At 33.0% G+C, this 27,695-nt stretch overlaps 1 protein-coding gene across 1 annotated transcript in view; it reads left to right on the forward strand.

Moving 5' to 3' along the window:
- PPM1E (protein phosphatase, Mg2+/Mn2+ dependent 1E) overlaps positions 1-27,695 on the forward strand; it is a 127,973-nt gene that overhangs the window by 19,897 nt on the left and 80,381 nt on the right. The window lies entirely within an intron of this gene.

Consider the following 27,695-nt stretch of genomic DNA (forward strand, 5'->3'; position numbering starts at 1 on the left):
AGGAAGATTAGTGAGTTTCTGAAGGGAGTTCTGATTTTGTTAAAATGCTGAATTGATGGCAAAAATAGTTGGTTTGAGCATGAATCAAAGATTTATAAGCAGTTGGAGTAAGGGTAGATATTTTTTGGATAGGAAAACATTTAAACAAAAGTGCAGATTTCTCAGCAGGCTTCACAGCCAACCAAGTTCATCTGACAAATTGTTATCTTGCTGACATTTTCTCTCTCAGAATGTAGGGGGAAAATATTTATTTGTATGAGAAAAAATCTTGAAGGATATGCACCAAATTATTAGCAATGATTTTCTCTGGCTGGAGAGATTTCAGATATATATAATTTTTTCTACTTACTGTGTTTTGCATTTTTATCACCAAAATGTTATTTGTTTAGTAAAAATAATATAGAGGAGAGGTATAGGATGCAATGAAAGATACTGCTACTCTGGATCTATTTATAGCCAGTAAGGAAGAATTGCTTGGTGGATAGGAATGAAACCTTTGGAGACAAAATGACCATATCATTATACAAAAATTTGTTATAGCTGGGGCAGAGAATTCTAGAAGTGACCACATCCATACATACTCTACATGGTAGGAAGAAGACTTTTAAAAAGTAAACAAAAATATATATAGTCATGACCTTACGACCTGAGACTAGGAAAGTTGAGAAGAACACAAAAATAATTGTACAATTATACAATTACAGATTATAGCAATTGTAAAAAGCAAAAGTAAATAAAACTACTTTGACTCCATTTGGAGCAATCTTAGCTCAGGTTTTAAAAGGATATTTATAGAAAATGAATATAAGTAACACAAACTTTTTTTTTCAATTTTTTAAAAATTGAAATATAGTCACTTATAATGTGTCAATTTCTGGTGTACAGCACAATGTCCCAGTCATATATATACTTACATATATTTGTTTTCATATTCTTTTTCATTAAAGGTTATTACAGGATATTAAGTATAGTTACCTGTGCTATACAGAAGAAATTTTTTAGAATCTATTTTTGTATATAGTGGCTAACATTTGCAAATCTCAAACCCCCAAGTTTATCCCTTCTCACTCCCTTTCCCCTAGTAACCATAAGATTATTTACTATGTCTGTGAGTCTGTTTCTGTTTTGTAGATGAGTTAGTTCATAGTATCCTCTTTTTTTCTTTTTTTAGGTTCCACATATGAGTGATATTATATGGTCTTTTTCATTTTCTTTCTGGCTTATTTCATTTAGAATGATGATCTCTAGGTCCATCCATGTTGCTGCAAATGGCATTATTTTATTCTTTTTATAGCTGAGTAGTATTCCATTGTATAAATATACCACACCTTCTTTATCCAGTCATTTGTCGATGAACATTTAGGTTGTTTCCATGTCTTGGCTATTATAAATAGTGAACATTGGGATGCATATATCTTTTTAAATTAGAATTCCCCCCAGATATATGCCCAGAAGTGGGATTGCTGGATCATATGGTAAGTCTATTTTTAGTTTTTTGAGGAATCTCCATACTGTTTTTCATAATGGCTGCACCAAACTACATTCCCACCAACAGTGTAGGAGGGCTCCCTTTTCTCCACACCCTCTCCAGCATTTGTTGTTCATGGACTTTTGAATGATGGCCATTCTGACTGGTGTGAGGTGATACTTCATTGTAGTTTTGATTTGCACTTCTGTGATAATTAGCGATATTGAGCATTTTTTTCATGTGCCTATTGGCCGTTTGTATGTCTTTACTGGAAAATTGCTTGTTTAGGTCTTCTGTCCATTTTTTGGATTGAGTTGTTTGGGTTTTTTTGTTTTTAAGTTGTATGAGCAGTTTGTATATTCTGGAAATTAAAAAGTGACACAAACATTTAAGTGTGTCAGAAGAGGTAAAATCCAGAAATCACAGATGTGGGGAATATGCTAAAGATAACTTTAAAACCTTACAATTATATTCAGAAACAAGAATAAAGAAGATAAATGCCTACTCAGTTTTAACAGCTCTTATTTGGTTTCCACATTTTCACATTTTCTGTCAAGGAGAACAATCTTTATGCTGTAGTAACATAAAAAAAAAGCCCCTAGTACCTAGTAAAGGAGAATTAAAGTTGAACATATATGAAATTAATTAAGGAAACATCTAACTGCTCAATGTGACTCTCTTTTATAACCTGAACCAGTTATATCTGAGGATGCTGTGAGAATTTGTAGGTGAGAAAGCTAAACTTTGAGAGATTATGGGGAATAGGAAGAATGGAAGTGAGCAACAAGTAAGGACATTGACAGCATGTTGATCAAATTTAGAAATGACATAAACTTGATGGACCTTTATGCAAAACATGAAAATAATTTGTAAGTCTGTAGCAACAAAGATTTAACAGAGTGGTTTAAATAAGAAATTTAGTATAACTATATAATCCTACATTTGGGTTAAAAAAAATCAGTTGAGGAATTAATGAAGGATAAATAGCCTAGTGGGAGTATTTATGACAAAGGGAATGTCCTTGTTGGTAAACTTAATATGAATCAGCAGCATGATTTGCCTGCCAAAATTTGATTGTTATAGCTTTTCTGAACCAGGGAGGTTCATTAGGCCACACCTAGCATGTATCCAGATTTAGGTACCACATTTGAGGAAATTGGTGTAAGTCCAAATGACAGCAGTATCAGACATTTGTGGTGTAAAAAAAGGATTAGACTTAATCTGAACCATAAAGCAGTTCTGGGATCAAAGATTATGGAAAGACAACTTTCAACCCAAAAGAAAGAGGAATTTTCTGGTGCTTAGAAAATAACAGGCTGCCTTGAGAGGCAGTAGTTTGTGTAGTGTTTGTACAAGGCTAGTTTACTATCCAGGTAAAGATGATAGAGAAGGTATTAAAATTCAAATGACTTTTGAATGTATTAGTTTTGCATCTTTTCATACGCTTATTGGCCTTATCTTCCTTGGAGAAATATCTACTCAAATCCTTTACCATTTTTCACTAGGTTGTCTTTTATTATTGAGTTGTAAAAGTTCTTTATATATTCTGGATACAAGTCCCTTATCAGAAATATGATTTGTAAATATTTTCTCCCATTCTGTGAGTGCTTTATTTTCTTGATGGTTTTATTTGCAGCACAAAATTTTTTAAATTTTATATAGTCCAGTTTACATATAGGCGTACCTTAGACATATTGAGGGCTTGGTTCCAGACCACCACAATACAGCAGATACTTCAGTCACACACACAAAGCAAGCCACATGAATTTTTTGGCTTCTAAGTGTATATAAAAGTTATGTTTACACTATACTCATAAACTATGCAATAGCATTATGTCTAAAAAACAATGTACATACCTTAATACTCTATTGCTAATACTCTGTTGCTAAAAAATGTTAACCATCATATGAGCCTTCAGTGAGTCTTTTTTTTTTGCTTGTGAGGGTCTTGTCTCAATGTTGATGGCTGCTGACTAATTGGCTGGTGGTTGCTGAAGGTTGGAGTGGCTGTGGCACTTTCTTAAAACAAGACAACAGGGAAGTTTGCTTCATCAATTGACTCTTCCTTTGACAATTTCTCTGTTGCATGCAATGAGATTTGATAGCATTAATTTTTATCCATGGTGGAACTTCTTTCAAATTTGCAGTCAGTCCTCTCAAACCATGACACTGCTTTATCAACTAAGTTTATTTAATATTCTAAATCCCTTGTCATTTCAACAGCCTTCATAGCATCTTCTCCAGGAGTAGGTTCCATCTCAAGAAACCACTTTCTTTACTCATCTATAAGAAGTAGCTCATCATCCATTAAAGTTTTGTCATGAGATTGCAGTAATTCACATCTTCAGACTCTACTTCTAATTCTAGTTCTCTTGCTATTTCCACATCTACAGTAACTTCTTCAACTGAAGTCTTGAACCTCTCAAAGTCATCCATAAGAGTTGGAATCAAGTTCTTCCAAAGTTCTGTTAATGTTGATATTTTGTCTTCTTTCCATGAATTACAAATATTTTTAATGGCATCTAGAATGGTTAATCCTTTCCAGATTTTCAGTTTACTTTGCCCAGATCTACCAGAGGTAACATTGTCTATGGCAGCTATGGCCTTATGAAATGTATTTCTTAAATAGTAAGACTTGAAAGTAGAATTACTCCTTGATCTGTGGGCTGCAGAATGGATATGTGTTATCAGACATGAAAATAACACATATCTTGTACATTTCCATCAGAGCTCTTGGGTAACCAGGTAAATTGCCAAAAAACAGTCATATCTTGAAAGGAATCTTTTTTTTTTTCTGAACAGTAGGCCCCAACAGTGGGCTTAAAATATTTAGTAACCCAGTAGTCCATGTTGTAAACAGATGTGCTGCCATCCAGACTTTGTTGTTCCAATTCTACAGCACAGGCAGGATAGATTTAGCTTAATTCTTAAGGGCCCTAGGATTTTAGAGGCTACTGCTGGGTTATTAATTGGCCTGATTTCAGTACTCTTATGTCTCAATGAACAAGGAGGCCCAAGAAGTGGGAGAGAGGGTACCTGCCAGTTGGTGGAGCAGTCACAACATTCACACAACATTTATTAAGTCTTATATGGGTGTGGGTATGGTACTCCAAAATAATTGCAATAGTAACATCAAAGATCAGTGATCACAAACCACCATAATATAATAATTAAATATTGCAAGGATTACCAAAATGTGACACAGTGACGTGAATTAAGGAAATGCTTTTGGAAAAATGGCATTGATAGACTTGCTTGACTCAAGCAGGGTTGCCGCAAACTTTCAGTTTATGAAAATAAGCAATATCTGGGAAGTACAATAAAGCAAAGCTCAGTAGAATGAGATATGCCTGTATTTTTTTCTTTTATTACTTGTGTTCCAGGTGTCGCCTAACTTAAAGTCTCAAGGATTTACTCCTATGTTTTCTCCTAAGGGTTTTACAGTTTCAGGTTTATTTCTGTGATCCATTTTGAGTTAATTTTTTGTGTATGGTAGGTGCAAGGATCCAACTTCATTCTTTTACGTGTGGATATCCAGTTGTCCTAGCATCATCTGTTGCTTTTCCCTATTGAATTGTCTTAACATTCGAATTTTTAAATAGTATAACTTTTATTCTTAGTAAAAATATAATGAAACTATAAAGATAATAGAGAAAATAATGCATAATGCTATCACCCTTGCTCAACTTCACTATTTTGTGTATTCCCTTCTAGTCCCTACCCCATAAATGTATACATTTTCTAGAGCTGCAATTATAATGTATTAATTATATATTTTACCTTTCTCACTTAGTGTATGAATATGATGCGCACTTTCCGTACTGCTATATAGATTTCTAAATTATGTTTTTGTTGTTGCCTGAATGTTCCATCTGCAGGCTATACATAATGAATCAGTCCCCTATTTTAAATATTTGGGTTTCCTCTTAATTTTTTTATTATTTAAATAACATTGTAAGTATAATCTTTGTGCCTTCTGTTGGATAATTTCCTTAGATAATTTTCTGGAAGGATTTCTTCCAAACATATATTAAAAACCAACTAGAAACTAGTTATGCAATTTTGATTTGGGGAATTCTGGGGTGTGTGTGTTGTTGTTGGCTCATTTAATATAACAATAGCAGCTTATATCTCTGTGGGTCAGGCAATATGCCAAACAGTTTGTGTAGCTGCATTTAATTCTCCTACAAATTCTTTTAGATAAGGGATTCAAGGCCAAGATTTGATAACTTTTCCAAAATTGTTTAACTAATAAATGTCAAAAATGGCATACAGGGCTGTGTGATTCCAAAACTCCACGGGTTCCCAGACTGGACATAAGCAGTTATAATGGCAAGATTCTTACAGAATAGCCTCTGTTAGATTAGGTACTTTGTGCAGAAGTTCTTTGAGTACACATGACTTGTTAATTATGAATGTGTTATTGGCTCAAATTTGTTTTTGAAAAATGGGAATCAAGACTGATTTTTGTCTGTAGATTTAACAATTCATTATTCTTAGAGCCCATGAACTAATCATTTTATATTATTTCCATTTGTGTAGTGTTTGCCATTCCAGAGAATCTAGAGAGCATATATAACCAGTACAAAAATTGTTTCTTTACTCAGTGCAATAAAAAAGAAAATGGAAAATGAATTAGAAATCTTTAATACTTAAATGTAAATCAAATTTTCCTGAAACCTTAAATTTTAGTATTTGGGGGACAATATATACCATAGCATTTCTGAACAAGACATCTAAGTCATATATAATATATATTTAATAGTGTGCAGCTGTTAGTAGCTATTTGAATTGTAGAATTATTAAATGTGTTTAGTATTTGAAACAGTTATCTAGAACTCATAATTATTGCCCTAGCCTTAAATATGAAGGGGAAAATCACAATTATAAGAATAAAGTGATTCTTGAAAAGAAACAATAATTTTGAAAAGCTAATAATCTGAAAAAAAGATGGCTCTGCCACGATCAGAAGTAACAGTTTTCTTTAAAGCATGAAAATGCCGGTTCTTTACACAAACTCTTATTCCAGGTTTCTGTTTTCACAGTCTTTCAGTACATCAAACTGCATAAAGTCTTTCTTTCCTTGATTTTCATCCAATGTGGCTCTTTTAAAAAATTTTTTTTAATATATTTTTATTGAAGTATAGTCAGTTTATAATGTGTCAGTTTCTGGTCTATAGCACAATACTTCAGTCATATAGGAATATACATATATTCATTTTCATATTCTCTTTCGCCATAAGTTACTACAAGATATTGAATATATTTCCCTGTGCTATACAGTATAAACTTGTTTATCTATTTTTCATATACTAGTATCTGCAAATCTCAAACTCCCAATTTATCCCTTCCTACCCCCTTCCCACACTGGTAACTGTAAGTTTGTTTTCTATGTCTCTGAATCTTTTTCTGTTTTGTAAATAAGTTCATTTGTCTTTTTTTTTTTTTTTTAAGATTCCACGTATAAGTGATATCATATGGTATTTTTCTTTCTCTTTCTTGCTTACTTCATTTACAATGACATTGTCCAGGTCCATCTGTGTTGTTGCAAATGGCATTATTTTATTATTTTTATGGCCGAGTAGTACTCCATTGTATAAATATACCACAACTTCTTTATCCAGTCATCTGTGGATGGACATTTAGGTTGTTTCCATGTCTTGGCTATTGTAAATAGCGCTGCTATGAACATTGGGGTGCATGTGTCTTTTTGAATTAAGGCTCCCTCTTATATATGCCTGGGAGTGGGATTGCTGGATCATAAGGTAAGTCCATTTTCAGTTTTTTTGAGGAATCTCAATGCTGTTTTCCATAACGGCTGCACCAGCCTAATTTCCCACCACCAGTACAGGAGGGTTCCCTTTTCTCCACACCCTGTCCAGCATTTATCGTTCATGGACTTTTGAATGATGGCCATTCTGACTGGTATGAAGTGATGAAAGACTCTTTTTTTAAGATGGCAACTGGAGTAATTGTATGCCCTAGACAAGAATGAGCCTCTTTAGTCTGGTGGAATGATCCTCTTTAGTCTTTCATCAAAGTGTAGCTTCAAGAGGAGTTCACATATAATTGTGATGGAAGAAGGTACATTTACTTAGCAGAAGAAGTCTGTTTCATCAAATGCCAATTCCCAGAACTTGCTTGTTTTTGACTAGTTATTGATTGATTTTCATATTCTTAGTAACATTTAAAAGAATGTTCAATTTGTTTCTGCTCCAATTCCTTGCTGCTGCTGAGGAGATAGAGAAAAAAAATTCATATTCAAGACTATAATTGCAATGAATGTATTCTTTATCAGTGGGTAATTTGGAGACTTTAGGCCTAGTCCTCTTTCTTTCTCTGCCTCTCAATATCTGGCAACAGTAGCAGGGATTTAGGGCAAACAAATTGAGCATTCCTTTAAATGCTACTATGAAGACAAATTCTGTCAACTAAAGACTTAAGGTGAATTCAGTGACTTGGTTTTTAGATAAAATGATTTTGATAAACTTACTTTTAGCCAGTGACCCAGAGCTCACCTAACAAGATCAGCTGAATTCATCCTAGTAATGAGGTGGTAGATGCTTTAGATATGTTGTTTTCATATCATCAAAATTGAGAATTTTCGTAATGACCACAAAATGGACCATCAAACCTGACATACAAAATGTACAGTTTTTTGGACTGAAAGATGGCCTAGTTAAAGCAACTAAGTGACCTTTTCCTTCTTTTATGATAATAGACTTCTACACCTCTAGCCTCGTCATCTTAGTGGAGCTCAAGCCCATATTTCCAAGAGAACATAGGAAACATGGTCACTTTTTTATTTTAGTACACAGAAATCAAGATTCTTCCTCTTTCCTCATCAAATAGCACCTCTTTAGAATTTCTAAAGGCTCACAGTCATCTCATTCTTTTCCATTCTCACTTCTATTCAGTTATTCCCCACTTTCATTCTGTCATTTTTTGAAATGTCTCAGATTCTCTATTCTTATTGCAACCACCTTAGTTCAGGTCTTCATTCTTTTGCCTTCTAGTTGTTCCCTGCTTACATTCTCTCTTATAGTAGGTTAAATTTACACTGCTTTCATCATGTGTCTCTCCGAGGTAAACCCAGGAACTGCAAAATTCACTAGCTAACCTCTCTGTCTCAATGCAGGATGTTTTATTAGAAGAATTAGCTATGATCCATTAGTGCTTTTTTTTTTTTGCCAACTTCATATCTACCTGCTGTCTGAACAAAAGACATTTTATTCGAATTTTTTATACTTAGATGATTTCTAGGTGTGATCCTTTGCACGGTACTTGAAATCCTAGCCTGTCGCCTTCTCCTGACGTGACACATAAGAACCTTGTTGCCTATGTCAGACATTCAACAAGTACTGTAGTTTATCTAATCCCATACTCTCAATTTATCAAGTAACCTAATTTCTTAGGCTTCAATTAGATATCCTTAGGATCTCTTCCCTGACTACTGCCACCATAATCCTCATCCCCTAAAGAATGGGTTACACATCTCACCCATGTTTTATACAGCATGTAGCACACTATTTTGAAATAGCCAGGGTTTGTTTTTTTTTTGAGATATTATTGACATATAACAGTTTCAGATGGATAACATAATATTTGTATATATTGCAGAATGATCTCAATTCTAGTTAACATTCATCACCATACATAAACATTTTTTGCTATGAGAACTTTTTTTTTAAGATCTACTCTCTTAGCAACTTTAGAATAGACAATATGGTATTAGTACAGGCACCACACTGTACATTACATCCTCATGACTTAGTCATTTTATAACTGGAAGTTTGTACCTTTTTACTTCTTTCACTCATTTCACCCATTTCACCCACCTCCACCCTCAGCCTCCAGCAACCACCAGTCTGTTCTCACATATATGAGTTCAATTTTTTGTTTTTAGTTTTTTAAATTCCACATATAAGTGAGATCATATAATATTTGTCAATCACCATCTGACTTTTTCATTTAACATAATGCCCTCAACGTACATTAATATTGTTACAAATGGCAAGATTCTTTTTTATGGGTGAATAGTACTCCATTGTTTATATATACACCACAGTTTCATTATCTATTAATCTGTCAATTGACACTTAACTTATTATCATATCTTGGCTATTGTAAATCATGCTGCTGTGAACATGGGTGTGCAGGTACCTTTTTGAGTTAGTGTTTTCATTTCCTTTGGATAAGTGCCCAAGAAGTGGATTTGCTGGATCATATGGTAGTTCCATTTTTAATTTTTTGAGGAATCTCCAAGCTGTTTTCCATAGTGGCTATACCAATTTACATTCCCACCAACAGTGCACAAGAATTCCTTTTTCTCCACACCCTTGCCAATGCTTGTTATTTGTCTTTTTGATAATAGCCATTCTAACAAGTGTAATATTTCATTGTGGTTTTGATTTTCATTTCCCTGATGATTAATGATACTGAGCATCTTTTCATGTACCTCTTGTCCATCTGTAAGTCTTCTTTGGAAGAATGTCTATTCAGATCCTCTGCTCGTTTTTAAATCACATTTTTTTTTGCTATTGAGTTGTTTGAGTTCCTTATGTATTTTGGATATGAACCCCTTGTGAGATAAATGATTTGCAGATATTTTCTCCCATTCAGTAGTTTGCTCTTTCATTTTGCTGCTGTGCAGAAGCTTTTTAGTTTGAAGTAGTCCCACTTGTTATTTTTACTTTGGTTGCCTTTGTTTTTGGTGTCAAATCCAAAAAAATTATCACCAAGACCAATGTCAAGGAGCTTACTGTCTGTGTTTTCGTCTAGGAGTTTTATGGTTTCAGGTCTTACATTTAAGTCGAAATCTATTTTGAGTTAATTTTTGTGTATAGTATAAGATAGTGGTCCAGTTTCAGGGTTCTGTTTGTTTTTGTCTTTGCCACCAGAAAATAAACTACTTGAGGGCAGACACTACAAAATTTCCATTCTAGCATAATGTATGGCAGTTCTTGTCTACTTGTGAAATTTTTTATTGAATCAATGAATTAATTCAGCAAACATTTATTGAGGACTTACTATGTGCCAGACAGTGTGATATCCATATCATTGAAAAAGGAAGATACGGTTTCTGCCTTAAAAAAGTTCATGACCTGGTGGGAAAGGCAGATACTAAACAAATGGCCAGTTATGGTGGTCTGTAGTGTACACCATCAATTCCTTCCCTTTGTATGCGTACTATTTTTCATGTCAAGAAATAGAATGTAATTCTCCTTACCTTGAATTTGATCTGGCCTCAATGCCTTGATGAAAACAATGTGGCAGAAGTGATGTTTTGGAACTTTTGAGACTAGGTCTTAAGAAGTCTTGCAACTTCCACCTGGGTCTCTTGGAATGTTTTCTCTTGGGATGATCCCACTCAAACACAGCCACTATATCGTGAGAAACTCAAGCCACATGGAGAGAGAGGTCTTGTGTAGGCACTCCATAGCACTAGGTGAGCTTTGAAAGCATCAACTGGCCATGTGAGTGAGCCCTCTTGGACATCCATTCCAGTTGAGCCTTTAGCTGACTTCATTCTCCAGTACCATCTGACTGCAACCACATGTGAGAATATCAGATGAGAACTACACAGCTAAGCCTTGACAACCCACAGAGCCTTGAGAGACAATGAATTGTTTTAAGCTGCTAAATTTAGGGGTGGCGTGTTATACAGCAGTATATAACCAGAACAGAAATTAATGCAGATTATCAGATAGTGATAAATGCTGTAAAAGACATGAACAGGAATAAAGGGAAAACCTAATTTATATGATCAGAGAAGCCAACCTTTAGTTGTTTAATAATGCTTTCTCTTTCCTGCTCAACTGTACATTTCATGAAGGCAAAGATTATTTCTGTTCTATTCTTAACTCTATCCTCAGTACATGGCATATATGCTTGATATATGCTGAAGTAATGATGAAGATCTTTTACTAGATTCCCAAAGAAGTCTATAACTCCAAAGAGGTTAAGAATTACTTCATTAGCAGAAAAACATTCCTCCTTGTCCGTTTTGTATAGCAATGCTTCATTCTATTCAAGCACAAAATTCTAGGTTTTCTGGACTGACTGAATATCCACACCCAGGGCCCATGTGCATGGGGCATTATTTTCCTTCCAGAGATTATGGGTGGGCACTGGGCCTTTGAACTTGGGGAACTTAATACTGATGAGTGACATCACATACATAGAGTTTAGGCAGATGATGAGACAGACTGATGCCAAGGAGCACAGAAGTGGGCCTACTTACTGGAAGAAAACTAAGGCTCAGATGAAGTCTGTTATTCTATCAATATCCTCTGTAACCCTTACCTATTTTATTTTCCATTATTTCCCACATGAATTACCTGCCTAATTTCATTTTAGTGTGGTCCAGGAATTAATTCTCTACTTGGGTTCTACTTAACATTGCTTCCTTACCTGCTTCTTGCCCATACATCATCCTTAGTCCAATCTTTGTGTCTTATTTGCATGTGTCTTTCTCCTTCCTCTGGGTAGCCTGCCTTCTCCTTGCTGCATATATATGTATATATGCATATATATCTTTTGGGAGCCATTTTAAGTCTACTTCCTCTTTGAAAAGTTCCTGGAAGATTCCAATTTAAGTATATCTCTCTTCCCTGAGCTTTTATTTAACTTTACATGACTTCCTTTTTAGTGGGTGTTTAATAATTATGTTGGCTTGTCAGATAGGTTTTGCTCTCCGTCTTTTCTTTTTATTCCATTTGAACTTGATTCTCTTATTTCTTCCTCTTGAATTTTCCCAATTCCTTAACTGACTTCATCTTTTTACCTCAAGCCCTTGTTGTTCTCTCTCTGTATATATGTTATAGATAGAGATATAGTATAATAGTGTACATATGTATGCATTACTGCATATAATACACTAACAGCACACATTTTAAAATGCATTTTAAATGCTTTTGTAAAATACTGTGTTTAATTTTATAAAATAATAAAGTTAAACAAACTACATCTAAGATCTGGAGTGTAAATTTTACATTCAATACATAATAGTATTATTTGTTTAAATCTGTACAGTTTTATAATTATTAAGTATCAATATCCATTTTGTCCATATCAGTAAGCAGAATTTAATACTTAAAACATAAACTGGCTATAGACTACATTTTAAATATATCTAACATTTTCTTTCTTATTCTAATACTTCGAATTACCACAGTTAAAATATGAACTATTACCACTTGGGTTTATAATAAGAAACTGATTCTTGAGTTTAGTGTTCTTTATTTCAGCTCTGAATATTTTTTGTGAGTATCACTTAAGATCAAGTGTAGATCAGTTTTAAATTGTCATTCAGCTTGTCTTAGTTTGGAATGCTTAAAATGTTAAGTGATTGAATACTTTCAGCAGTTCTTTACCTTTTAATATGCTGGCACTTTAACTTGACATTGACCTTTATCTTTTGAATGGTATTATTTACTTCTTTGATTTTTGTCTTTCTCCAACATTTTTATCAATATTTTCAAACACACAGAAAAGTAGAAAAAATTGAACAGTAAACACTCACAACTTTGATTCTACAATTGTTTTACTATATTTGTTTTATCATGTTTTATCCACTTATGACCCTTCTATCCATCTTATTTTTGTTTGCATTTTAAAATAAGTTGCAGAATTTGCCCTTAAATTCCTAAACAAGCAAATATTGCAATAGTTCAATATTTGTTTACCTTCTTAAAGTAAAATTCATATACAATATAATGCATAAATCTTAATTGTACTATTTGATGAATTTTGACAAATGCATGTGTCTGGTAAACCCTATCAGGATTAAAACATTACTATGATTCTAGAAGGTTTCCTAATGTCCTTTCTCATCTCCATCTGCCAGAAGAACCATTACTCATTTTTCTACCACAGATTAATTTTGCATGTTCTAGAATCTTACGTAAATGAAATTATACAATACATATTCTTTTGTGTAAGACTTCTTTCAAGCAGCATGTTTTTTAAGATTCACCCATTTTGTTGTATATTTTTAGTTTACTTTTATTGCTGAGTAGTATTCCATCATATGAATGTACAACAGTTTGTATATATTGGAAGTTAAGCCCTTGTCAGTCATATTATTTGCCAGTATTTACTCCCAGTCCATAAGTTGTCTTTTTGTTTTGTTTATGTTTATGGTTTCGTTTGCTGTTCAAAAGCTTATAAGTTTAATTCGTTCCCACTTGTTGATATTTGCTTTTAATTCTATTGCCTTGGGAGACTGATGTAAGAAAACATTGGTATGATTTCTATCAGAGAATTTTTTCCTGATGTTCTCTTCTTGGAGTTTTATAGTGTCATGGCTTATATTTAAATCTTTAAGCCATTTTGAATTTATTTTTGTGTATGGTGTGAGGGTGTGTTCTAACTTCATTGATTTACATATGGCTGTCCAGCTTTCCCAACATCACTTGCTGAAGAGACTGTTTTTTCTCCATTAGATATCCTTGACTCCTTAGTCGAAGATTAATTGACCATAGGGGTATGGGTTTATTTCTGGGCTTTCTATTCTGTTCCATTGATCCATATATCTGTTTTTGTGCCAGTACCATGCTGTTTTGATTACTCTAGCTTTGTAATATTGTCTGAAGCCTGGGAGGATTATGCCTCCAGCTTTGTTCTGTTTCCTCAGGGTTGCTTTGGCAATTCTGGGTCATTGGTGGTTCATATAAATTTTAGGATTATTTTTCCAGTTCTGTGAAAAATGTCATGGGTAATTTGATTGGGACTGCATTAAATCTGTAGATTGCCTTTGGTAATATGGCCATTTTAACAGTATTAATTCTTCTAATCCAAGAGCATGGGATATCTTTCCATTTTTTTGAATCTTCAGTTTCTTTTATCAATGTTTATAGTTTTCAGCGTGTAATTCTTTCACTTCCTTGGTCAGATTTATTCCTAAGTACTTAATTTTTTAATGTTATTTTAAAAGGGATTTTTAAAAAATCCTTGCTTTTGACTTGTTGCTTTGCTTCCTGAATATGAGGATCTGTGGTTTTCATCAAAACCATAGATTTCATCAAAATTTCATCAAAATTCTTAACCATTATTACTTCAAATATTGCTCTTGACTAGTCTTTCTGTTTTTTTCTTTTGTAACCCTGTTTAGATGTATTAAACATTCTTCCTCTTTGCTCTTTGTCTCTTAACTCATCTCTTTTATGTCTTAATTTTGCATCTGAGTAAATTCTTTTGATATCTCCTCTGGTTCAATCTGCAAATTCTCACTTTAGGTTCATCTATCCTGCAGTTTAACCTTTCTACCAAGCTTCTAATTTTGATTGTATATACAATTTCTAGAAATTCTATTAGGTTCCTTTTAAAAATCTACCTGCTCATTGAGTGGAGTTTGTTCCTTAGTCATATTTTTATATGCTTTCATGTTTCTTTAAATGCTACTCTGCAGCCATTAATTTTTACTGACTTTGTGAGTTAGCTTCATGTTTATTATTTCTGCTGACCCTTAATCATTTCCTGTGTTTTGTGATTTTGATTGTGAGTTTATGTTCACTGATCTCATAGTTTGAAAGATGATTTTCATAGTTTAGTCAGCACTTTTTTTTTCTTATTTTTGTTTATTTTTCTTTGGAGGGATGAGGAAGTAATTAGGTTTGTTTGTTTGTTTGTTTAATGGAGGTACTTGAGATTGAACTGAGGACCTGTTGCATGCTAAACATACACTCTACCACTGAGCTGTACCCTCCTCCTAGCCAGCATTTTTAGGTGACTTATGAGGTTTTTTCAGGGTAAATTATTGTTCTGTTTGCCTGAAATTGAAGATATAAAATATTTTAGTTGATTAATTAGGAAAAATAGGAGCAATAGTGTATCTATAGCAACTTGAAATGGGACTCTGCTTTTTAAAAGAGAAATTTTTCTATTAAAGAATAGAATTTATTCTTTGCACTGTCACATCTTTTGTATTGTTAACTGTTGTCTTAAACTGTAGGCATCTATGTGTGAGGTGTCCTATTTTTACCTGTGTCTGTAAGATGTTACTAAGTATTGATTAGCAGGCATAAAATGAATGAATTTGTGCTGTTCCTCTAATGCACATTTTGCTTTTGAAGTTCATATCATTAGCATGGATTATTTTACTCTGCAGGTTTCCTCAAAAGCAAGTGGAAAATGAAAATAATCTCATTCTTCCCTTCAATTTCTGTGGCAGTCTTAAGGACCAAATAATGTTGTATGGTTTATTTAGAGCAGTTGTCATAATAATCTGCGGTACAGCACTGAGATCAGAGAAATATTTTGAATCAGTGTCAATAATATATGATGTTCCTTATTATTCTCAAGTTATTTCATATGTTTATTTTTCTCCTCCAAAGAAAACCCAAGCTCTTTTATAGCAGAGGTTGTCTTCTGTTTTGTTTGTATATCTCTGTCTTCTTTATGTCAAACTTTAGGCGCATATAAATCTCCAGCTTACTGAAAATGTCTTGGCTAGCTTGTACAATGGGATCTTTCCTCCTACTTCTCATGGAAACCTCATACCTTGGCATTTCTCTTACTATCATAGAAAAACTGTGGACATGGTGGAGATAAGCCCAATTTAAGTAGACTTAATGTGACTTCCATATTTGTGGAAAAATCCTAGGATGTGTCTCTGGGCCATTTGCTTTTGGGTATATCCAGATTGTTCTTTATCCCAATGAAAACAGATATGAGAGGCTGTACTGTAATTAGCTAGTCCTATAATTCTTGCCAGGATAGTAGGGGTTGCTCATTGTGAACACATTCTGCCACCAACAGCTGAGTTGGAACATTGTGTTTACTTGTGAGAGGATTTGGTATGAACAATTTGGTTTAAAGACTAAATGAGGAAATAAATTCTATTGATAAACCTCATGAAATCATTAATCTTTTAAAGAAGCATCTCTAACTTATAGAGAGGAGTTCATATTTAAAGCATCGAATATTATACTGAACAGGGTAGAAATTGGAAAGTCTATGTATATCTTATTTAGAAGAGTTTTCTAGCTTTCCTCTTCCCTTTTTGAACAGTGGACAGATGTATTGGAGGCAAGCTAGCTTGCTGTGATAAGCAACAGATTGGAATATAGTAGAACTAGGTATACAGTGTCAGGAGTCCAATTCAATGTATATTTACTATGTACAAGAAACTTTTGATAGGTGCTGTTAGGCAGGGAGGGAGGTTGAGATGGATGTAAGGATGAATAAGAAATAATCTCTTAAATAATGTAAAATCTAGTGGGAGAAACAGATCCGTAAATAATAGAAAATAGAATGAAACAAATATTAAACAGAGTTTGAAGTAATATGCTATAGGGGAACGTAGGAAAGAGCAAAGAAGATTGATTAGAGATTCAGACAAGGTGTCACCAAGAATGTGGCATTTAAGTTGATTCTAGACAAGGAGTAGTATTTGGATAGATGGAAGGTGTTGGGAATAGGAGTGTGAGGATCTCATTTTGAGGGACTGGCAAATGTGAAGGCATAAGTGGCTAAAGCCGCGATTTAATGAAAGAATAAAGGAGAATATAAGGCCAAACTATATGAATATTTAATTTTTACTCTGTAATGTTAGTAGCAACTAACATTTCTCTAATATTTTCATGTACATATTTGAGACTTATAAGATAACAGCTTTGGGAGGTATTGTTACTAGCCTCAGTTTATACATGGTCTTACGTGATTTAGTAGAAAGATCTGGATTTGAAAGTTGACTGTCATTTAAAAGCTATGTGACCTCAGACACATTATTTGCTATTACTGAGTATTAGGTTTCTCATCTATCAAATATGCATAATATCTTCTTCAGTAGGTTGTTGTCAGGGTTGCTGAGTAAGCTTGTGCACTGCACTGTTACAGGAGCGGCATTCACACAGACCAGAGATCGGCAGGGTTTTTTTGGTAAACCGCTAGTAAATAGTTTTGGCTTTGCAACGATAAGGTGTCTGCTTCAACTGCTCATCCCTGCTCTTTTAGCACAGAATCAACCATAGGCAGTATGTAAACAAATAGATGCGGCTTTATTCAAATAATATTTCATTTACAAAAATAGGTGTTGGGCCAGATTTGACCGATAGCACAATGTTTGCTTATTCCTGACATAGACCAAGATAAGACTTGATGAACCCTTAAGCTGTGCAATTATGTGGTATAGGTTGTTTTAAGGAATAAATTACATGAGCTGTAAGAAATATTTATTTACAACATAGAAATATTTCTACTTCAGAGCATCATTGATGCTCAGTGATAAAAGTCCATCCATTTTCCTCTTTTCCCTTTTAAAGTTATTGCCATTGCATTCTTGGGTAAACCACTTAAACCTTTGCCCTCATCTTAATTCTCAGTCAAAAAATAACTACCAAATTAACTATATTTAGGTGTGTAATTTAGAGTGATAATCCTAAATGATGTATTGAATTCCTTACAATCAGTGTTATTGGAAATTATCACTGAGACATTGTTATAACTGAGTGCAACTGTATCCAGTAGTCTAAAACACAACATGATAGGTAGCTTGAAGTCTGAATTGATGGGTCTGATATTCAGTGTCTCATGTGATTTGTGTTATTTTGTGTAAACTAGAATTTATACCTGGAGAATGTGTACTGCTTTGGATCTATGCAGAATTAGCATATGGTAGTAGTGCCGTCCTGATTTTGATCCCTATCACATCAGACTGCCACTGCATCATTCTTGAATTAAGTTAATAATTGAGAAAAAGCATGTGTTTTACTAGAGATACCCAGAAAGGGGTGAGGAGAGTATGGACTTCCTCTTGACTTTATTTATATTTTTAAAAATTTATTTATTTTAAATAAGACTTCAGTCTATTTTTTTCAGTTATACATATATATGTATATTCCTTTTCATGTTCTTTTTTCATTATAGGCTATTACAAGGTATTGAATATAGTTCCCTTTGCTGTAGAGTAGGACCTTGTTGTTTACCTGTTTTTTATTCATATATAGTAGTTAGTATCTACAAATCTCAAACTCCCAATTTCTCCCTCTACCTCACCTTTCCTTTTGAAATATAATTGATTTATAATGTTGTATTAGTTTGTAGTGTACAGCGAAGTGATTCAGTTTATATATATGTAAAATATATATATATTCAGTTATATATATATATATATATTCAGTTTATATATATATATATAAAAATTCTTTTTCAGATTCTTTTCCATTATAGATTATTACAGGATATTGAATGTAGTTCCCTGTGCTATACAGTAGGACATTGTTGTTTATCTATTTTATATATAGTCGTGTGTATATGCTAATCCCTAACTCCTAGTTTATCCCTTCCCACCTTTCTTCCCCTTTGGTAATCATAAGTTTCTTTTCTTTGTGAGTCTATTTCTGTTTTATAAGTAAGTTCATTTGTATCTCTATTTTTAGATTCCACATATAAGTGATATCATATAATATTTGTCTTTCTTTGACTTACTTCACTTTATATGACAATCTCTAGATCCATCCATGTTGTTATAGATGGCATTATTTTTTCTTTTTTATGGATGAGTAGTATTCCATTGTATTAATATACCACAGCTTCTTTATCCAGTCTTCTGTCGATGGACATTTAGGTTGCTCCATGTCTTGGCTATTGTATATAGTGCTGCTATGACCATTGGGGTGCATGTATCTTTTCGAAGTATAGTTTTCTCTGGATATATGTCCAGAAGTGGGATTGCTGGATCTTATGATAACTCTGCTTTTAGTTTTTTAAGGAACCTCCATACTGTTTTCCATAGTGGCTGCTCCAATTTACATTCCACCAACAGTGTGGAGGGTTCCCTTTTCCACACATGTTCTCCAGCATTTAGTATTCATAGATTTTTTTAAATGATGGCCATTCTGACCAGTGTGAGGTGATAACTTCATTGTAGTTTTGATTTGCATTTCTCTAATAATTAGCAATGCTGAGCATCTTTTTATGTGCCTATTGGCCATCTGTATGTCTTCTTTGGAGGAAGTTCTCTTGACTTTATTTAGTTGTAGCTTTTGTTAATGCTGTTCCTTTCAAGGAATATTTCATATATTTTTTCAGTGCTGTGAAGAGTTTTCATATCAGATTATGTAAATAAAATGTTGATTACCTACTAGGGTTGATTCTGACATTGCTTTTGTGTCTTGATTAGGAATAAAAAGTTAATTGCTCTTTTTAGGATATTATATGCTAAGCATTGTTGTGAGAAGATTATGATGTTGAACTGCCATACATAATTCTGTTGTCCCACTCTTAATGTTAAAAGAATTTTTTTAATTGAAGTATAGTCAGTTTACAATGTATCAATTTCTGTTGAAAAGAAATTTTTTATAGTTGTCAATTTAACTGTGGAATAAATGATTTCCTATTTCTACACTTGAAAACGTTTCTCCTTATTCTCTATAATGTATACATTGTACTTCCATTATGTTTTTTTTAACTTTTTAAAAATTGTGGTTAAGATATATATATAAAACATAAAATTTACCATTTTAATTATTTTTAAGTGTACAATTCAGTGGGTTTAAATATATTCATAGTGTTCACTACAACATAAAATAAACAAGGACCTACTATATAGCACCAGGAACCATATTAAATATTGTATAACAACCTATAATAGGAAAGAATCTGAAAAAGAATATATATGTATATGATATATGATTACACTTTGCTATACACCCAAAACTAACATGTTGTAAATCAACTATACTTCAATAAAAAAAGAAATATTCTGTATAAATATTTTTAAAATGTAGATTTTCACAGTGTCATGTAACTATCACCACTATCTCCAGAACTTTTTCATTATCCCATACAGAAACACTGTACCCATTAAAAAGTAGCTAATCACTCTCTGCCCTTCCCTCTGCTCCTGGTAATTTCCATTCTACTTACCATCTCTATGAATTTGCCTTTTCTGAGCTCATTCATTTAAGTGGAATCATGCAGTATATGTTGTTTTTGTCTTTTATTTACTTAGCATAATGTTTTCAAGGTTATCCATGTTGTAGCATATATCAGACTCTCATTTTTTTCATAGCTGAATAATAGTCCAGGTATGTATGTACCATATTTTGTTTATCCATTCATCTGTTAATGGGTACTTGTGCTGTTTCCACCTTTTGGCTGTTGTGAATATAATGCTGCTGTGAACATTGGTGTACAAATTATCTGGATCCCTGCTTTCAGCTCTGTTGAGTATATACCTAGGAGTGGAATTAATGTGTCATATGATAATTCTATGTTTAACTTTGAGGAATCACCAAACTTTATCACAGTGACTGCACCAGGCATTATGTTTTAAAAGATGGTTTTGGAAGGCTTTTTCTTACCTTATTTTGAAAATGTACTATTTTCATTTTAATTTATGAAAATGTCTTAGAATTTTACAAACGTAGTATCATTTGGGGGCAATAACATTTCTAGATTTGCCTTTTTGGTACTGTTTTTCATTTCTCTATTTAAAGTATTAAATACCGATTTCTTTGTTATACATTCACTGAGAAGCTAGAAAATTTTTTACATTTCAGCAAATGAAACATGCTGTAAATAAACTATGCCACTCCTCAAACTAGTTAACACTCAGCGTTTCCAAGTATTCTGAAACTTGTATAATAATAAAATGCTAAATTATGTTTGTCTCCTAGGAAATAATTGAGTTTCCTAAGAAGAATAAACTCTATTGTTTTTCTGAAGTTAAATTTGTGCTGGATCTAGTCCATCATCAGTACCTTACTTAAAAAGTAAATAATATTAAATGGCATGAGGAAGAGGCAGTATTTAATAATGGTTAAGTTTTATTGAGTGCTTACTGTGTCAGACCCTGTGCTAAGTAAAACACATTAATTCAACCCTCACAACAACCATCAGATAGGAACTCTTACTATCTTTATTTTACAGATAAGGAACGTGAGGCATATGGAGAGGCTAAATAAGTTGCCTAAGGTCACACATGTTAACAAGTAGTAGATTCATATTTAATTCAGAACATCTTACCCCAAAACATATTTTAGTGACTGCTTGTTGGCACTGACAAAGATAATAAATGTATCTTTATTCCCATCTTAATGAATTTACAATAAAGATGATCCCAAACCACTTAACATTACTATTGTAGGGATACAGGGAAAAAGAAAATTGAATTTTAATTATAAATATTCGAGGGCTACTTATTTCCTTATACAGGCTTTAATTAATGTAAGCTTTTAATATGGTACCCAAGTTCACTAACTTCTTGGTATCTCATGCACTGGCAACCCATATGTAAGCCAGCAATATTTGATCACTTAGATCCTGGGTAAATTTTACTGCTGATGATTACCATCTCCATTTCGTACTTTGTCATATTGTAGCGCCTCTTTCTTAGTTCCTTGACACTTTCTTGCTTCATGGAAAGACCTCTTTATATAAGCTCCTTAAGGACAGGAGTATTTGAACATTGCTTCGTACATACTAAGTGCACAATAAATCTTTGGCAAATAGATTTGTAAAAATCGTTTTTCTCTTTATAAATTCTTATCAAATGAGATGATGAAATCTTATAACTGTTGTTATGGCTGTTGATTTTCCATAGCCATACTTCTAATTACATGTTTTTTCTTGAATACATAAGAAACAGTATAACACAATGATAAAGGGTATGGATTTCAGTGTCAAAAAGACTTAGAATTAATTCTGGCTCCACTTACTAATTATGTAACCTTGAGCAAGGTACTTAACCTCTCAAACCTTGAGTTTCTTATCAGGAAGATGGAGTTATATAATACTTTACAGGATTGCTAGGAGGATTAAATACATGATGTGTTAAACTAAGTGCAGGACCCATTTTAATCTGCAATAAATGTTATTTTCTTGTTTCAGATTACTTGGGAATCAACTGTATAAGACATGATCGGTGTCTTAAAGGAATGTACCTATTATGATATAAATAGAAAATGCATTTATACATAAGTTTAAAACTTTGACAAAATATCTGAATAAGTTAGAATGAATAAAATGGGGTATGAATACACATCAGTAACTATTTTTAAAATAAAAAACTTTATATATTTATTTTTGACAAATAATAATTGTATTTAATGTATATAATGTTTTGATAAATGTATGCATTGTAGTAAAATAATTACGATAGCCAAACTAATTAACATATCCATCCTCTCCCATAGTTTCTATTTTGTGTGTGTATGTTACTTGAGATTTACTTCTTAACAAATTTCAAATATATAATACATTATCATTAACTATGGTCACTATGCTGTGAATCTATTCATCTTATAACTGAAAGCTTATACCCTTTGATAAGTATTTCCCATTTTCTCTACCCGTCTAGTTTCTGGTAACTACCATTCTACTCTCTTATTACTATGAGAATGACTTTTTAAAAAAATATTTCCACATATAAGTGAGATAATGTGATATTTGTATCTGTCTGGCTTATTTCACTTAGCATAATGTCCTCCAGATTCATCCATGTTGGTAGGATTTCCTTCTTTTTTAAGGCTAAATAATATTTAACTGTGTAGATATATATATATATATATATCTCCATTCATCTGTCCACGGACAGGTTGTTTCTATATCTTTGCTACTGTGAATAATGCTGCAATGAACATGGGAGTGAAGATATCTCTCCAGGATAGTGATTTAATTTCCCTTAAATATATAATCATTGCTAGATCATATCGTAGTTCTGTTTTTAATTTTTTGAGGAGCCTCCATACTGTTTTCTATAATGACTGTAGCAATTTACATTCTCACCAGCAATGCACAAGGGTTTCCTTTTCTCCACATCCTAGCACTTGTTATCTTTTGACTTTTTGATAATAGACATTCTAACAGATATGAGGTGATACCTCATTGTGATTTTGATTTCCATTTCTCTGATGATTAGTGATGCTGAACATCTTTTCATGTATCTCTTGGCTGTTTGTCTTCTTTGGGAAAATGTTTGTTTAGGTCTTTTGCCCATTTTTAATCAAGTTGCTTGGTGTGTTTTTTGTTGTTGTTTGTTTTTTGCTATTGAGTTGTACGAGTTCCACATATATTTTGGATATGAACCCCTTGTCAGATATATGATTTGCAGATAGTTCCCCCCATTCTATAGGTTGCCTTTTCGTTTTGTTGATTATTTCCTTTACTGTGCAGAAACTTTTTAGTCTGATGTAGGGACACTTGTTAATTTTTGCTTTTGTTGCCTGTGCTTTTGATATCAAGCCCAAAAAATCATTGCCAAGACCAATATCAAGCAGCTTTTCCTCTATATTTTCTTTTAGGAATTGTATGGTTTCAGGTCTTATACTTAAGTATTTCTTTAATCCATTTTGAGTTCCCATCAATGGCTGTTATTTCATCATAGTGTCCAAATTGTGCTAAAAACTCAGCAGAATTATTCTCTGTGTGCTAAGTTATTTCATTTAGGTATACAAACAAGTATTTAAAAATAAATACATTTAAAGTATACCATGAATAAAAGAAATTACTTGTGGGAGTGAGTCATAATTAAAGGTTAGTAGCAATAGTCCTACTGATTTTAGATAAACAGATAAGCTGTACTGTATGAACAACAAACTATGATACCAAATTTTGCATTATAATAAAATAAAAATTACTTAATCTGAGACATTTAATGGTGTGCTTAATTTTAATTGTAAGCTGTGATCTTTAAAGTGTAAATGGTAAGCAATCTCTATAAGTGATTATACTATATTTAATATTAGCATCCTTCAGCTAGACTTTGTGTTTTTATAGTTACCTGGTTAGGAGGAAGGAGTTCACCAGAAAAAGAAGAAGCTATTTCATTGTATTTTGTATTTTTTATTTATTTTTTTAAAATATAGTTCATTGTGCTGTACAGTAGGATATTGTTACCTGTTTTACATACAGTAGTTTGTATCTGCTAATCCCAAACTCCTAATTTATTCCTCCCTACCCTCTTTCTCCTTTGGTAACTGTAAGTTTGTTTTCTATGTGAGTCTGTTTCTGTTTTGTAAATGAGTTCATTTGTATTATATTTTAGATTCCACCTGTAAGTGATATCATATGATATTTGTCTTTCTCTATCTGACTTAACTTAGTATGATAATCTCTAGGTCTGTCCTTGTTGCTGCAAATGGCACTTTTTCACTCCTTTTTTATGGCTGGGTAGTATTCCACTGTATACATATACCACTTTTTTATCCATTCATCTATCGATGGACATTTAGGTTGATGCAGAAGCTATTTCATTTTAATGTGAAGATTCCTACATTCAAGCCCCTTGTCCAGTGGGTGCCACTCACAGGGACCAGAATAATCATGCATCTTTGTATATACACTTTTAGATGTTTGATATAACTTAACAGAGCAGGACAGATACTTTCCCAATATAATGAGAATGGACTCTCTCCATTGAAAAGCAAATATTAGGGCTCAGGAAACTAGTAGAAGAGATAGAAACAGAATAGCAACTGAAGTCCTCTTCAACAATGAAGGGAATTTATTTTGAGAGTTGATGGGATTGGTGAAAGGGTTTTCCTAGGCTAACTTCATTATTTTTTGCTAGAGACGGATTGGGAGTGCACTGAATTGTGTGAAATCCTAATAACTTTCTAAGATGCATCAAGGTGATGAGATTTTGAAAGAAGATCAAGAGAAATGTAAGAGATCATTTTAAAGGCATGAGTTGATGAAGGCAAAGCTTTAAGTGGCAGTGTCAAAGAGGAATCTGGCAGGCCAAAAATAAAGACTGCTGAGATAGAAATGAGGATTACTAGAAAGAGAAGAAAGATATAATGATGGAGGTGGGCAAATAACAACAGCAAAAAGCAATATAAAATAAATCGAAGAAAGCACTGAAATGTGGCACTGAATGAGATAAACAAGTGACTAGGAACAGGCATTATAAAGCATGAGCAGTAGTGGGTTGTTTACTTAGAAGGATAGTTGCCAACTCTTTCTCTCTTTCTCTCACCCTCTTACCCTCTCACCCTATTCCCCCCTCAACCTCAACCAAAACAAGAGAGAATATGACCCTGTTTCTGATTTTGTTATGTGTTTAGCTGATAATTAGGGTTAGAACAACTTAAAGGTATTTGCTATATTGTTAGCTGGTAGGAAGAATGTCAGAGTTGGAGAGAGTTTCTGTTTCCTTTCTGTTCTGGCCTTATGCTAAGATTTAAGTGTTTTCTAAAAATAGAGAGTGCATTCCCATTCCTAAAGGTGTAACCCACAGCCATTTGTAAACTTGCTCATTGGTTAAGATAGTGCCTATTTTATTTATTTAGTTAGTTAGTTAGTTAGTTTTTGTGTTTTTAGTTTTTTTAGGGGGGATTAGGTAATTAGATCTATTTATTTAATTACTTGTTTAATGGCAGTACTGAGGATTGAAGCTGGGACCTTGTGCATGCTGAGCATGCACTTTACCACTTGAGCTATACCCTCCCGCCCTGATGGTTCCTATTTTAAACACTGATTGGCCATGAATAGAAAATGTGAAAGTTTGGACCCAATAGGTGGTTCTTTTCTGGAATATAGTTTGTGTATGTGTGTGTGTGGGGGTGTTCTATAGGCAAATTCTAATCATAATAAGCATAAGTTTAAGCCTCTGGTTACCAAAGCTATGATATCAGACAGGTCTACCATACTGCTAAGGCTTGCTGTTGGAGAATATGGATTGTAATTGATTCTGTTGTTCAGAGTCTGTAACCACTGCAGGCTGCCAAAGTCAGTTGCACCAGTCTCTCCCTCTTGTCACTTAAAATAGGGAGGCAGCAAAGTGTTGTGAAAAAGAAATGTCAAGAGAGCTGAGTTCTGATTATTCTTGCACTTCTTGTTTGACCTAGGGCAAACCCTTCTAGCCTATTTTTTTCTGATTTTCAAAATGAGAATAATCTCTCTCTTACCTATGTCAAAGCATTGTTTGTGCACCAGATAATATAGTGTATGTGAGCACTTTTTACAGTATAAAGGCAAAATAGAAGAATAAATTCTTATCCTCATTTTCATCACCTAAGAAAAATTGTATCTAGTTGAAGAGAAAATTAAATAGGCATATTTCTGCCATGTAAGCACTTTTGATAAATTGTTCAAGGAATGGAATGGGCAGAAAAGGAACTATAAAAGTAACAGGAAAATAATCATGTGGGTACTTGCATGAAAGGCAGACTTACTTGATATTCCAGGCACAGGAATGATTTCTTAGGATTGTAATTATTCTGTTCTCTGAAAGATTTAGGTGAAAGGGAAACAGCCTCATTTAATAATTGGATATGTTTCATTTCAAAATACAACAGAAATGAATATAAAATAGTTTTTATGCATCTATTGTAAACCTTTGAAATTTGGAAATAACATTGCTGCTGCTATTTGAATTGCCTGTTGTTTGATTTCTTAATATTTTTTCCTTAGGAAATTGTCTTATACATTATTTAATTATTGTAAAATTAAGCATAGATTAAATATAGACAAGGTGAAATTTTAGTTTTTATACAAATTAATAGCCTATGCCCAAATATACTGATTGTAAGATACTATATTTGCTTTTGAAACATACAGATTATAATTGCAGAAAGGGATTTGAAAGGAGATGAGCACAGAGATGAAAACCTAAATCCAGGAAAGAAAATGTATATACTAATTATCAGTTAATACATTTATTTATACATAATTTAAAAGTTTTTTTTTCCTGTAGGCAAAAACTGTAGGTTGTTCTAAATATAGCAGTTTTAATCTGAGTGATCTATTGAGCCAACACTTTGTGAGACTGTGTAGCATGGGCACAGATCCTATCTAAGAAAGAAGCTGCTAATCAGCTGCTACATGCTGCAGAATAAACCTTTTATTTTTAAATTGGGTGTACTCAAAATGTTTATCAGGCAAAGTAGACATTTCTCCAGTCTAATTATTATAAGTCATTTTAATAGAACCAATATAATCATTTTGAAAAGAGGATTCAGCTGTAAAATATTTATTCTATTTTTCTTAATGAATTTAGTTTGCCTTAGCTGCTGATAAATATTGTTTTATGTAAATGCCAGTGTTTACTTCTTTGTGTATTGTCTTGTATTTTTTAACTATGGAGGGGAGAAATTCATTTAAAATATCTAAGCATATTTCAATTCAGAAAAAGGTTGATAATTTATAAAGATTTGTGTTTATATTGATACTTCTTCAGGAAACAGTGCAAGCAGGCATTTTCTGATTTATTCTATATAGTTTATGGTACATTTGTATACATTTAATGGTACCTGACATTTTTCTCAAGTTTATTCAGAAT

Source organism: Camelus dromedarius, chromosome 16, assembly GCF_036321535.1.
Source record: "Camelus dromedarius isolate mCamDro1 chromosome 16, mCamDro1.pat, whole genome shotgun sequence".
Classification (NCBI taxonomy): domain Eukaryota; kingdom Metazoa; phylum Chordata; class Mammalia; order Artiodactyla; family Camelidae; genus Camelus; species Camelus dromedarius.